The sequence below is a fragment of the Gouania willdenowi genome, chromosome 5 (genome assembly GCF_900634775.1).
Source record: "Gouania willdenowi chromosome 5, fGouWil2.1, whole genome shotgun sequence".
Taxonomy (NCBI): Eukaryota; Metazoa; Chordata; class Actinopteri; order Blenniiformes; family Gobiesocidae; genus Gouania; species Gouania willdenowi.
The window spans coordinates 3,641,643-3,656,143 of record NC_041048.1 but is presented as its reverse complement, the minus strand read 5'-3'; the positions used below and the strand labels follow the sequence as shown (position 1 = coordinate 3,656,143).

At 35.0% G+C, this 14,501-nt stretch overlaps 1 protein-coding gene across 1 annotated transcript in view; it reads left to right on the top strand.

Annotated features, from left to right (window-relative positions):
* mtss1 (MTSS I-BAR domain containing 1) overlaps positions 1-14,501 on the top strand; it is a 50,506-nt gene that overhangs the window by 1,664 nt on the left and 34,341 nt on the right. The window lies entirely within an intron of this gene.

Here is a 14,501-nt window from a genome sequence, read left to right as displayed (position 1 = left end):
TTTTTTGTTTTTTTTTGTAATTTTTTGTGTTTTTAGAGTCATTTTGTTGTAGTTGTGTGTTTCTGTTGAAGTTTGGTGTATTTGTTGAGCACCGGTAATTTGTTTTCCTTTACTTTGTCTATTTATGTCGCTGTTTTGTGCATCTTTGGAGTCATTTTGTGTGATTTTTGTTCATTTTCAGTAATTTTGTGCAGTTGCTTAACAGAAACTGAGGGCTACATCCTCTGCTGTGATGGCATCCACGTGGAAAACTATTAAAATTGATTGTGTTTCATATCCAATTGTATCTGATATAATCAGTTAAAGGTTTCCTAGTTTGATGTCAGTGATGATTTGAATGTATGAAAATGTCAGAGGACAGAGAAATGAAAACAACTTGTCCTGGAACAATAGAGAACCAACAAAAAACAACCTCCACAAAGTGCATCAAATCAACAGGAGATTAAAAAAAAAAAATAATCTGAAGATGAAAACAACATTAAAGCTATAAAACCAAGGGGAAATAGCGAGAGTAATAAATAAATATGAATATTAATAATAGATCATGAAAATTGATTCATTGCTACACGTTTTGATCTCCACTACAGTTTTTATTTAAGTTATTCTATTTAATTTATTTATTTATTTTTGTCTCTGAGGCTCCCTCTATGTCTGGTTTTACTCGCTGGTTCAGGATTTTTGCAGCTCTATTTGTTTTAGTGTTTGTAGGTTAATGGGTTACACCAGTGTGGCCTGGAATTTAATTGGGGTCTCCTGAAATGTCTTGTGATTGATTAAAAAAATAATTACTGATTAAAAATATACTTAGAAAAAATTAAACTCTTATTAAATCTATATATTCTTATCTATTAAATACTAAATACTAAGTTATTTGAGCGCTGCACGATGACTATTATCACTTCAGTGCTATATAATAGATAAAGTTGAATTGATTGATTATTATTTTTAAATAAAACACAACACACATTTTTAAACTACTGTATTCAATTTTACTTTCAAAGAAAATGCAGTATAAAACATATATGAGCTGGTGCAATCCTGGCTACTACTTTGTAAGTCAAACATTATCAAAAACTGATTCTAGAAAAAGATAATCTTTGGGGTCGCCAGAAATGTGGTCACGCTCCAAAAAAGGTTGGTTGGGGAGGGCGGTGCATCTAATGAGCAGTCCCCCGGTAACATTTCTCAATTAAAAAAACATCCTTTTCCTCACGATGACGGCGTTTCATCCCGATTCTGTCCATTTCCGCTTTCAACAGTAGATTTTGTTCTCATTGGTTGATTCCGTTAACATGGATTTTATAGGACTCTATATCCATATGGTGAAGTAAGTTCACTCAGGTGAAGCTGATTTAGATGCACTTATTATTTTTAAAGCTGCAGAAGACAATCATTTAAAAAAAAAAAAATGAGATACATCTATAGTGTCGTCCTCATAGATCAGGATTAGCGTAATATATTAAGAGTACATTTAGGTTTGCTCAACAACTGATTGTTTTCTTGTGAAACTCTCTGCTCAGAGTTGTTGCATGAATATTACGCCACAGACGAAGAGAAGGAAGTGAGCAAATGCAACCGTCTAATCTGTTTGATCAGAGGATGAGGAGGAAAACATGAGGCTTGGTTTTGTTCCTACAGCGACGATGATTCAGTCCCTACAGGAACATTTGTGCAAGTTCGGATCTTTAGATGAGTCGCTGATGTGTCAGATGTGCAGGCGCGGTTTTACTGTTTTCGAGGCACCAGGAAAAGACCAATATCTGGCCCTTCTCCTTTTTGCTTTAATCAGTCATAGCTAGTAAACAAAAAGTATTCATAGACAGCTCTTTTTAAGTCACAACACCACACATCTAAGAGGCTGACCCAAAAGAATCAAATGAACTTCAAATAGACTTCAGTCTGTTAAAAGACAATTTTTGTGAGTACATAATCTTTAATGTTTTCAATGCACAAAAGTATATGCTTTTTCATAAACCACTGGAAAATTTACATATGCAGCTTCTAACGATGCTTTAACACAGTGTTTCTCAAATGGGGGTATGTGAGGGAGGGAGAGAGGGAGAGGGAGGGGGAGAGAGAGAGAGAGAAATTAAAACATTAAATTTGTGGGGTTTTATAATGTTTATTTTTAGTTAAAAATGATAATACTAAATATTACCAGCAGCACACAAAACTACAACAAAATAAGAGAAAAAATATAATGAATAATCAAAAGAACAGACAAAATACACAAAAATGACAGAGAAACATATGAAATGACATAAGCACCAAAAACGCACACAATGAGATTAAATGAATTAAATAATACCACAACACACCAGAAATGCACACAATGAGATAAAATGAATTAAATAATACTACAACACACCAGAAACACACACAATAATTTTAATTAGAACATGAACTGAAAATATCAAGGTCAGTTTTGGTCCAACATCAGGAGGAAGTGACAGGAAATGATAAAAACTATAGAAATAATACATCTATTCAGGAGTCACCAAATACTGTTTCTACGGGTGTCCCGATCCAATATTGATATCAGATATCGGTCCGATACCAGCCAGAAAATAAATTTTGGATTTTATCGGACTGCCTCTAAAATCTCCAATATATATTATATTATATTTATTCAATTGTAGAATACTGAAGGTATTATGTTGAAGTGTAAAATGTATGTAACCAATTTGTTAATAAATGAGTCAGTTTTTCTCATACCTACTTTTGCTGACTAATTTGATCATGCCTTTTCTAACATTCCACACTACAAAATAGGTAATAAAACTATGTATGATTCGTATCGATATCGGTCAATACTTAAGGCTGCAATATCGGTATCGTATCGGAAGTGAAAAAGTTGTATCGCGACATCCCTAACAGTTTCATTCCATCTATTTACACATCAGAATGTTTAAAATATGCGCCATCACTCATTCATCCTTCATTATACTCAATAGTTGTTTTTAAATAGTTTTCTAAATAAAATATTGTAGCTGGACAAAAGGTGGGAACCACTGCTTTAACAGACAATTGTTACAACAATCAATGCCGAAACTCAAAGTCCATGATTTAGTAACAAATGTCTCCTTAAAATGACTTTAACTGTCCTTTGTTCACAAACGGATGAAGAATAGATCTAATTATTTCAAAGTTAAATGACTAATAATTAGGGATGCCCTGAAATGAAAATTTGTGGCCGAAGCCGAAAAAATATAAACGCTTAGCCAAGTACGGAGTAATACCGAATACTGAATATCGAATGCGGTTTGTAAATATTTCACTATTTTTTTTTAATAGTGCATAAATAGCCTAGAATAAAATTTTAGACATGTTTTTTAAAGAAAGTAAATGTTTACTGAATATTCTGAGATTTTTTAAATATTCCAGTAAACTTTGCTTTTCAAAAAAAGCACAACAAAGTTTTTCATCTATATTAGGCCTTCAAATAAATCAAAACATGCATTCCAAAAAAAATTGAAATGCATTAAAGGGGAGGTATGATGAAAAAATGCAATTCTTTTTCGCGGTGACGGACGACGGAGAGTGGTAAGCGGAAAGGAGAGAATCTGGCTGTGTTTGTGTGCGGAAAGGAGGAGCTGCTGGTTGTGCAGCAACGCACACACACTTTTCCAACTCCAAATCACTGCACGTTGTTTGATTGCGTCACACGCTACTATTCGGCCTTGCTTTTAACTCACTAAACCAAAGGCCGAATGTTGCTTTTTTTTTGCAATATTTGGCCGAATATATTTGGTGTCTGAGTATTCGGTGCATCCCTACTAATAACTGTACAAAGCTGTTTAGAACGGACTTATCTGAAATGAAATAACATGTGTAATGTCTTTGTTTTCAACTGTGTGCAGTGGTTGTTTTAAATTCCTTCTAATTGCAATTGTGAAGTTTTGCTGCTTGGGGTGAATGGTTGCGTTGGCGAGTGAGTTTACGGCTCATGACTAGTGCTGTCAAGAGATTACAAAAATTGTGCTTTAAATAATCATCCTCTGTAAAAAAAATTTAATTGCACCTAAAAATTGCTGAGAAACACCTACAACTTGAGGTATTTTAATTACATTATCGGGGTAAATCAAAACATTGACATATACAGCAACAAAGTATCTTAATGAAGTTGATTATTGTTTTTAACAGACTATAATAGATGTAGGCATAGCCATTTACATTCAGCTCCAAATAATAGAAAATACAAGTGAAATAAAATGTCATATGTAGTGTTATAAGTTAGCATATCATAAACGGAACCCTTTTTTGACACTGAACTTGTTGCTTTTTGTCTCCTTTAGAAAATAATATTTATCCAGTGAGTTTATTCATTTGTCAGACACGTCGTGCTTTTCGCGTGTTACAGTTAGCACTGTCCGTGCTAGCCGCTACATGTTTAGCAATGAGGTGGTAGCGGGGGCTATGAAAGCCTTTCTTGTACAACTAGGCTTGTGTTTTACATCCAGTGTTTTTATATGCCAAAATTAACACCAATGAAGCTGAGAAGCTCGGCAGTCTCCTGTGTTGTTATTGTAGCCTGCGCATCAGTATTATGGGTGTACCAGGAACTCTTGAAATGAGAAGGGTTCCTTGCTGTTTGGAGTGCTAAAAAAGTGATTGATGGCGTTTTTTTTTTCTGTAATTAATTAATCGCAATTAATGCATTCAAGTGACAGCCCTACTTTTGACATCATAGCCAACTTCGCTCTCAACCAATGAGGGCAATCCTGCTATCTGTGACACAGGGTGAATGTTTTATCAAGCAGAGGGACTCTGTACACATGGATCCTTTTTTTTTGAGGATTATTCCTATGGATCTCATACTGGGAAAGAACCAGTAGATCCTTCATGGAGAGTCAAGGTGAGGAGTTTAGAGGCATTGTGAAATATTTAACAAAAACATGCAAAAACCCCAATGATGACTCTTAGCTCTTCTGTGTTTTCAAGTTAGAAAAGCTTTAGTGTGTTAGCTTTAGTTTGATTTCTCAAAGCTGACCACCATTATTCAGTGTTTTTGAACATTTTTTTTTTAAATATTTATTTTCAGAAAATGAGTTTTTAACTCACGTGAGGAAATAAAATAAATACTAATAAAGAAAGAAAACCATAATTAAAAAAAATGTATGTCAAAAATAAAAATGTAATGTAAACTAATGAGTACGATACAATTAAAAGGTAGCTATAAGATGTACTGACATGGATTATTCTGACTGATCCGTTTTAATTATTTATATCATATAAAGATGTATGAGAGAAGCATTAATGTCCCTCAGGGATCAATGGTTTACTGAATCTGAACAGGTTTATTGATTAAGTTTTGATCAACTTAATTTGAATTAACCTAATCTAAATGATCCCGATGACATCATTCCAGACCATAATGTTTAAACAAAAACAAATGGAGACAAGGATGCATCAGTTATTTCACCCAGAGCTGTTTAGAGAGAGAGAGTTGCAACAACGGAAGTTCAAAATGCTTGACCATCACGTGGTTCATGTCGACTCAAATAGTTCCAGAAGTTATTGGCAAGCAATTCAAATCCATTGATTCTGAATGACATAACTGGGATTTTTGGTGATTTGTCATCAATAACTGCATTGATTTACAATATTTATACAGTCCACTATCATATGTATGTGTATATACAATATATTTTACTATCCACTTATGTACCAAGGTTAATTCATTAAATAAATAATTAAAATAAAATAAATGTCTAACAAAGTCATGAGGTTTGTCTGTGCCTGTCATACATGGTGTCCTTGCATGTAGTCGCCACCATGGTTTGATGTGCTGCATGGGGATGCTCCAATCGCCTTGAAAAAAGAGTGAAAATATATGGCTTCCCTACCAAACCAGAGAGGAGAAAGAAATGGGTCGCCAAAGTCAGCAGAAGCAATCTTAAAATAAATAAGAATTATAACTATGAAAAAATCTGAGCTGATGATATTCAAACTAGAGGTTGAATGATAAGGGATTTTCAAAGGCCGATACCGATTTTTATAAACAAATTTCAGCTGATGGCCGATATTTAAAGTTGATTTTGAAAGCCGATATTTGAGGCTGATCTTTTTTTTTTTATAGCACATTGATTATGAAAGACAGTTGAAACACTCATATGATGTAAATGTAAATGTTAGAAATCAGAGGTCGACCGATATATGGACTTTTTTCAAGATGGGAGGCGGGTGTTGCACCTAATGAGCGGTCCCTGAAAACATTTTCCCATTTAAAGAAAAAAAAAAACTTTCCTTGCCTCGTGGTGATTTTGCATTCAACAGTAGATTCCGTTTTCATTGGTCGATAAATAAATAAGGCCCCAATGTTTGGATGGAGAATATCAACCCATGCACATTTGGAAATTATTCTCACATCTAACTTTAGTCTGTATCACATTTAAACAGAATACATTTGTTAAATAAATGCATAGTTTCAGTTTCGCATTTACACCTCAGAGAAAATGTTTCATTGTTTAAGTTGTTACCATAGTCTGAGAACCGAGGCTGTGGTCAAAATCACATACTAATGTACTACACACTCAATGAGTGTATATTATCTATACTATTAGTATGATAATGATGGTGAGCGTTCCAACTGATGTGTACTTCCAAGTTTCCCACGATGCATTTGGAACCTACAACAACAAAAACCTGAAGCACACTGAGGCTAAAATATCTGTTTATTCCCCATCTTTATTTTGAAGGTTCTGAAAACAAGTGAGAAAGTGACCAAGTAGAATATCAACATGTGGTCATTTGATTCATAAAACTCACGGAAACGCATTTCTTCTCCTTTCGGAGATTCTCTGAGACCCTCCTTTGTGCTACTGACTAAACTTCCTGTTGACTTCAAAACAAGAGCCCTATTTACAAAAGTGTTAAAAAAAACTATTGGAAGACAAGAAGAGATGCTTTATTTTGTAAAGGGGATGTTTGCCTTTTAGCTTAAAGCCGGTCCCAGGATGATTTTACATTTTGCTCGTAATGCATCATGGGACAGTTGAGTATGACTAGTATGCCCGCTGTGCATACTTAGGAAATTTCTCGATATAGCATACATCTGGGCATTTCTCGCCTACTCAATCTTTTTAGGTAGTGGCTGTATGGTTGCCGTATCAGTATCGCGCCCCTATTTGGCCAGTTTGTCACGTGACTAAGACTAAACCTTACCCTAACCCCAACCCTGAAAATTAAGGATTTGAATTTTTGGGTGTCTCACGATTCGATTCAAAATCGATTCTCGTTTTTACCGATTCTCGAATCAAACAATTCTCGATTCAAAAATTGACACAATGCATAGTGTGTTAAGGCAAATTATGGCATCAAAACAATTCAGTTTGTATAAGATAATTTTAAATAAACTGATTCCAATGATGTAATCACACAAAGGCAAATTTAAGACAAAAGGTAACATCTATTCATGCTAAACAAATTGACACTTATTTTTTTATACTGTCTAATGTGAACACAACGTGTAAATCTCAGATGTTGATGGTGCATGTGCATTTTGTTTTTTGTTCTGTTTTTTTCAATAGCTCGATTGGAGTATTTATTTGTATTGTGAATTTAGTTTATTTCATTGGATTTTGCAGTTGTTAGTGGTGAAGAACGGGGGTAGGAGGTGACAAGCATAGGCTTCTTCCTGTCCCTTGTCCAACGACTCAAATGTATTAACTTGAAATTGACCTTTTTTTATTTCATAGAGATTTTTGTTGAGATTTGTTTCATCCATTTTTTTTATTTGTTTGTTCGAAATAAATAAATAGAATGCACGACATACTCATTCTGACGTCAGACTTACAAAGTTTATATGTTAAAAACAAGTTAAGTGGAGAGGAGTAGGTGCTTTGTAGAACTGCCCTGCTTTACTAGTGCTGTGTCTGTGTGTTTCAATCTGATAAATGGGTGTGTGTACACGTGTGTGTCACAATTACCCGAGGCTACTCATTTCCTCTCAGTGACCAGACTTCTCCAAATGTGCCGCACCCAAACACACACACACCCAACGGTCAGGAACTGTAAGGTGTGATATCAGTGTGTGTTTGTGTGAACGTGTGTGTTCAAATACAGTTTATGTGAAGAATATAATTATATGTAGTGAGGACTGACGTATGTGTTGGATGTACACACAACTTTCAAATGAACGTTAGCTTGAGTCTAGTATCAGCCGACTAAATACAAACATATTGGGTTTTACTGAATCTGTATTGGAGAACTAGTTAATAGTTTTGTCTTAAAGGGTTTTCACCAGGAATTCCATTTTTCACAGCATATGACCACAAACGTATATCACGGTGTTTTTCAAAATTCTAACAGTTTCGCAGTATATGATGTTTTTTTTTAGCATTTTTTACTGGTTGAGAGAGGAATTACTGCAGTAGCTTGACTTAGGGTGGTCTTTATTACTGTCGTGATCAGTGAATATTGTAGAACAATTCCACACTAGTAGTAATACCAATGGCCCAATGGCTCTTGGCCACGCTAGCTTAGCTTTAGCATTAGCTTGATTGCTAGTTTTAAATGCTGCATACTCAGTGGTGTGGTGGTTTCTTATGGTGAATAAGGTAGCGTGTTTGCAGCTTCACCAGGACTTGTTTTCGCGGTATAGGAATTGCAAATTGCTCTCTTTTTTGTGTATTACTGCCGAAATGCTAAGCTAACCATGTCTCTGTGTCCGTGAGTGTTGTTCTCCTGTAGCAGAGGCATGCGCACACAGACACATGCTCACGTGCAGCTTCAGAGCTTTTATTGTCTTTCTTATCCACGTACATGCAAAATTTACACCTCAACTAACACCACAGCACTACTGTTTACCTTCCTATTTAGAAGTGCAATGTTGAAAAGGGTCTGAAATGCGACGTAGCTTTCCGAAAGTTGTGTAATCAAATACACCGGTACGGCGGTATAATAAGAATTCATATAACGAAAATATATACCGGTATTTGGTATGAACCGGTATACTGCCCATCCCTAGCGTAGGTCATGTGACATGTCAGCATTCTAATCAGTCAAAGAGCCATTTGGATCCGTTTCCAACAAAAGCATTAGGAGCCACAAACCCTTTTGACATTTAAAACAAATTCCTTTGGTACTACCTAATAAAGATTCACGGAAAATCAAACAGTACCATTTTTTGGACCTGAAATGGGACTCCGGTTTAATTCAACAGCTGCAACGTTTATTTTACCAATCACTCAAAAACGGCATACAGATTATAAACATTCTGCTCCCTCACTCCGCACACTGGTCGAGCGACCAGCACATTCATTTGCAGTTAAAGGACCACGTGCACGCACACACTCTGACAACAAATTCTTCAACTCTTCCACTCCCTCACAGTCACAAGGCTGCGTTTAGGTCCCAAAACATGATACAGTTTGAGCCTATTCTATACACTCTATAGACAAGAAATAACACTTTATTCAAAAGACTGATTCAAACGTATGATATGAGGTATTACAATAAGCACACAGGCAACATCAGGGGCAGCTAAGTGGCTGCAGGGGTCTTCTCGTAAAGATGGGAGCATCCGAGTAAATCGCCTGTATTAAATATGTGGTGTGGCTGATGTGTGTGTTTAGGGTTGAGTTAAGTATTGGCAAGGATGTTGCAATACGATACATATCACGATACTTGGTTCAAGATACAATATTATCGTGATATTCTACCCAGTTAATGTCAAAATTAAACGTAGAGATGAAAAATCAAGTTGCTGTATATGTTCATCAGAAGATATTCATCATTCAGAGGACAAATTGAGTCAAAAGTATTTGCTTCAAAACATCCTATTTATTTTTTATTATTAGTGTATTTGCACATTTTCACTGGGAAAAAAAAAAGAAAATGCAGTGTTACACACTGCCATCATAAAATAAAGTGCAACAAGTTTCTTTATAGAAGTCTCAAAGTAATCATGACAACATAATGACAGCATTGTAACAACTGTAAGTGAGAACTGACAATGCACAAAAATAATTAAAAAACTAAATTTGTGTCAGTTTAAACACTGATCTGAACAGATTATATGAAAATAATAAATAAATGTAAATAAAAAATCGATTTAAAATCAGCACCCTAAACCCTAAACCCTAAACACCACATCACCATCATCTTTCATGGTACATAAAAATAATAAAGGCTTCTTTAGAATCAGGGCTTGGCAATATCAACCACAAATCAAATCCTGATATTTAATTCTCAATTAATTCTTATTAGGAAGATGATTCTGGGTCAAAATCAGATATTAACATCTGAATAAATGTAGTACATGTACACACTAAAGACACAGGAAAATAAAAGGGCTGCTTCCTCTTTAATACAGGGAATGTGTCCTTACAATGCTTTATCTAATGCTGCAGCACGTTTTGCTCTTTCCTCTCTTAAAGGACAACAGTGAGTTCTGAAACATATGGTTCTTGGCAGGGTTGGGTTCAATTACATTTTTCAGTTACAATTACGTTTTCACCATGTTCAGTTACAATTCAACTACAACTACAGTGACCTGCATTTTTTCCAATTACAATTAAATTACAATGATTTTTTTATCCTCAGTAGGTCAAAAACAAAATACGTTCTCAATTACTAAAGTTACATTACAATTATTCACAATTACTGAGCCTGAAGTAAATAACCTAATAAAATCCTCTTGCGTTAGCATCTCTTATGATAACTGGTCCTAAATCAGCTTTAACACATCTTTTTTTATCTATCTATCTAATTTCATTCCTATCTATAAACCCATGCCACATGACCTCACAGGTCACATGATGTACGGCCCTGTGCCATGATGGAAGAACAAGCCACCTCAGGAAATTTTTTGAAACCATAGACTGTATGCAGTATAGCGAAGCAGAGAGACCACAGCGATGGTAAACTTGTGCTGTTTTTGGGTGTTCTACCACGGCTGGATTATATTAGCCTGTTCATTGTAGCCATGTTGTTTATTACCCTGATGAAGGTCCTTTGACTGAAAGCTTAGGAAAATAAATTGTTTTATTTGCATTGATCCAAGTGTGCAGATCTATTTTCCACACATCAATAAAATAGCCCAGATTTTGAAAAACCAGCATTGCACACTCATGTTGCAGATGAATTATGAAAAATTAGCCCTGGATTTAAGCACATGGAGTTTATTATGAATAAAAGCAGCTACTTCACAAATCCAGCCACAAACAAACTGATTGTAAACTTCCAGTCCCTTGAAACTTTTCATGTGGTACATTGTGTATGAGCTAGATGTAAAGATAAGGTAGTTCACAATGTCAGGATAAGTAATTCCCGGGAAATAAGAGACATCTTCATTCCATTTGTCAACAGGAACATTGTAGGGGTCATTCCCTCCGACCAGACCCAGTTTCTCCTTGTATCGACTTCTCTCAGTTTCTGGTAGTGTCAACATAATCTGTGGCCTCAGACATATTGAGGCCAAACAGAGACGACCTTGAATTCAATTCAACTGTATTTATATAGCGCAAAATACAACAGTCATCTCAAAGCGGTGAACAAAATATAAAGTCCATAGTAAAAAAGAAAGAACCCAACAAGATGCAAATGAACAAGCATTTAGCGACAGTGGGAAGAAAAAAACTTTAATTTTATAGGAAGAAATCTCTGTCGGAACCAGGTTCAGAGGTGGCAGCCATCCGCTTCGATTGTTTGGGGTTAGTGAATAGAATAGGATAGAAGGATAGTCCATCCAAGTGTCCCAGACTTGACTTCGACAAGCGCTTAGCACGTGGGCTGCTTTCAATAAGTCAAAAAATAACATGCAGGTGTATCCGTGTAGGGCCGTCATCCTCCAAGATGTCAGTCAGTCACAAGGGTCTATTGGTTACCTTGTTAAGCTTCCTAATCAATTACAATATAGGTTTTAATATTTTTGGTGTGAGTGAGCCTTTTTTCTCTCTCAGTATACCGCTCGATTTATAAAATTTTAAATGGTCAAATGTAGAAAGCTTGATATGAAACCTATTTTAATAATGAACTACAGATGTGTAGAACTGTACATAGAACTGTAGCATGGTTCCCCTGTTTAGCATTAAATTGTGACATTTTTTATAGAATTTGCATGGCAATTACAAAGTAAATTATCTAAAATCAGTTCTAATTCAATTACAATTACAGCAGCAACATGATTTTAAAATTACAATTATAATTGACCCCAACCCTGGTTCGTGGTCTGCATGGCAGCACACCGTTAGCTTCAGATTGTAACTTATATCTCTGATTTAGATGGAGGAAGAACTTTAAATACTTTAATTACTCTTACTTTAGCAAGAAATGGAAATTCTCTGTAGATTACTTTTTCACACAGAGCTGAGTGTGTAAGAAGCAGACATTTAGAAAGGGAATAGTCAGAGGTGAAAGTAATGGATTACGAGTACTAACAACCTTTATGGGTACTTGCACTTTGTTGAGCTTATTTCTAAATCAGTCTTTTTACTTGTACTTAATTATGTTTTAACTGAAGTAAAGTGATGTGTTACTTTTCTACCCCTAACGTTACTGAGTAAATAGTTTTTTTTTGACATTGTGAAACTACAAAAAATGAAATGACCAGACAACAATCAAACGCATCACATCATAGTCGACCAGTCAGATTAAGCGTAAAGCGCTGCACCAAAACAGCATTGAATGAAGGACATTTTCACAGTTTTTGAGTTCATAAATGTATCTATACTTAGAGCCTTAGGATTTTTTATTTTGCATTTAATTCATTGTTTTTTTTGTTTTTTTTTTTTTTAAAAAGAATTGTACATTTTGACAAACTTTAATTTTATACAAATGTCTTTGTGGAAAATAAATTAGGTTCTAATTGTGTAATATTTCGTCTCGTCCATGGCAAAATTTGTTGGCAAAACTAAACGTGGGGTATGAAAGGAACTAGAAACTTTTACTTTGAGTACTATTTAATTGAGCTACTTTTTTCTTTTACTTGATTATTTAATGTATGACTTTCAATAAAGTAACGACTTCTACTGAACTAATATTTCAGTGAAAAATACCTTTCAAAATAACTCTTTATCCATACAAATGATTTTGTGTTATTTATATTGTGAGATAAATATTCAGAAATGTCTTCAAAATAAACACTGGTTAAATGCTGGAAAATAAGTTTAAAAGTCTTCTTAAGAATCCCATTAGGTAGTGACAAAGAAGCCTCTCTTTTAAAGAGACGGATCAGATGCACAAAGAACTTACAAATGGTATGCAAAGAAACCAAAATAGATGGAGTCACATGTAGATCAGCTGACGTTTACTTCCTCCTTTGCTAGGAAAATAGTTGTTTCTCAGTCAGATGTTTTGCCTCTTTGCAGAGTTGATTTAGAGACGCGAGAAAGAACATTTTCATTGAATGTTTAGAGAAGAATCTCAGCATGTGCACAAGTGATCAAATACACACTCCTCAGCCAAAATTTATCATTACAATGATCAATGAATATTTAATTTCATTTATTTTTGCCATTTAAAAAACAAATGTATATATTTTTTTATTTTGTGTGTGTTGTTGGTATTATTTAAATGATTCCATCTCATTGTGTGTGTTTTTGATGTCGTTTTGTGTTTCTCTGTTATTTTTGTGTATTTTGTAACAATCTTGTGAGTTTTTTTTGTCATTTAGTGTCTCTGTTGTCAATTTGTGTTTTGCTGGTAATGCTCCTAGTGCGTGTTTTTGTGTCATTTTTTGTATTTTAGTGTTGTTTGTCTGCTCTGTTTTATTATTCAGTATATTTTCCTCTTATTTTTTGTGTTTTTATTGTCATTTTGTGAGTTGCTGGTAATATTTAGTGTAATTATTATTTTTAACTAAAAATAAACATTAGAAAACCCCATATTTTTATTGATTTCATTTATTAATTTTCCTCTTTCTCTCTCTCACGTACCCCCTGTAGTGCCATTGTGTACCCCTAAGGGTACACATGTAGCCCCATTAGAGAAACAAGGCAGTAAAGCATACTAGAACATTTGCCATTTTTCTCTGGGCGAAGCCCCGGATGTTTCACAAAGTTAGAGTCGCCCCTGGCAGTGGATATCGCATAAAGAAACCAGTGAGTTATGTAACATTCAGGAGTGCTCAATAAAAGAGAATGAAGAGAAAGTCTGGCCTTTACTTTGTCACCTAACCGAACAAATATCACATCTGACTCAGTGATGGACGAACCATTAATGTGGTGTTGGCACTCCTGCACTGAGTCAACCAGTGTTACTCAAACAAACCAAAGACCTTCTGTTTGGACAGCAATGCTCCCTTTAGTCTCTGTGTTGGCTCCATACCATTACTGTGTGAGCTTCTCTTTAGGAACCAGTTATTGTTTAATATTTATTCATCAGGCCCCAATATAACAGGGAAAGGCCTCATATGCATGTTTTGGGGCAATATCACACCTACATATAGAGCTGGGCAATATATCGAGATTCAAGATATATAGTTTTATATTTTGGCGATATAGAAAATTACAACATCGCCTGTATCAGTAGTTCACAAACTCTTTACCCCCTTTGTCCCA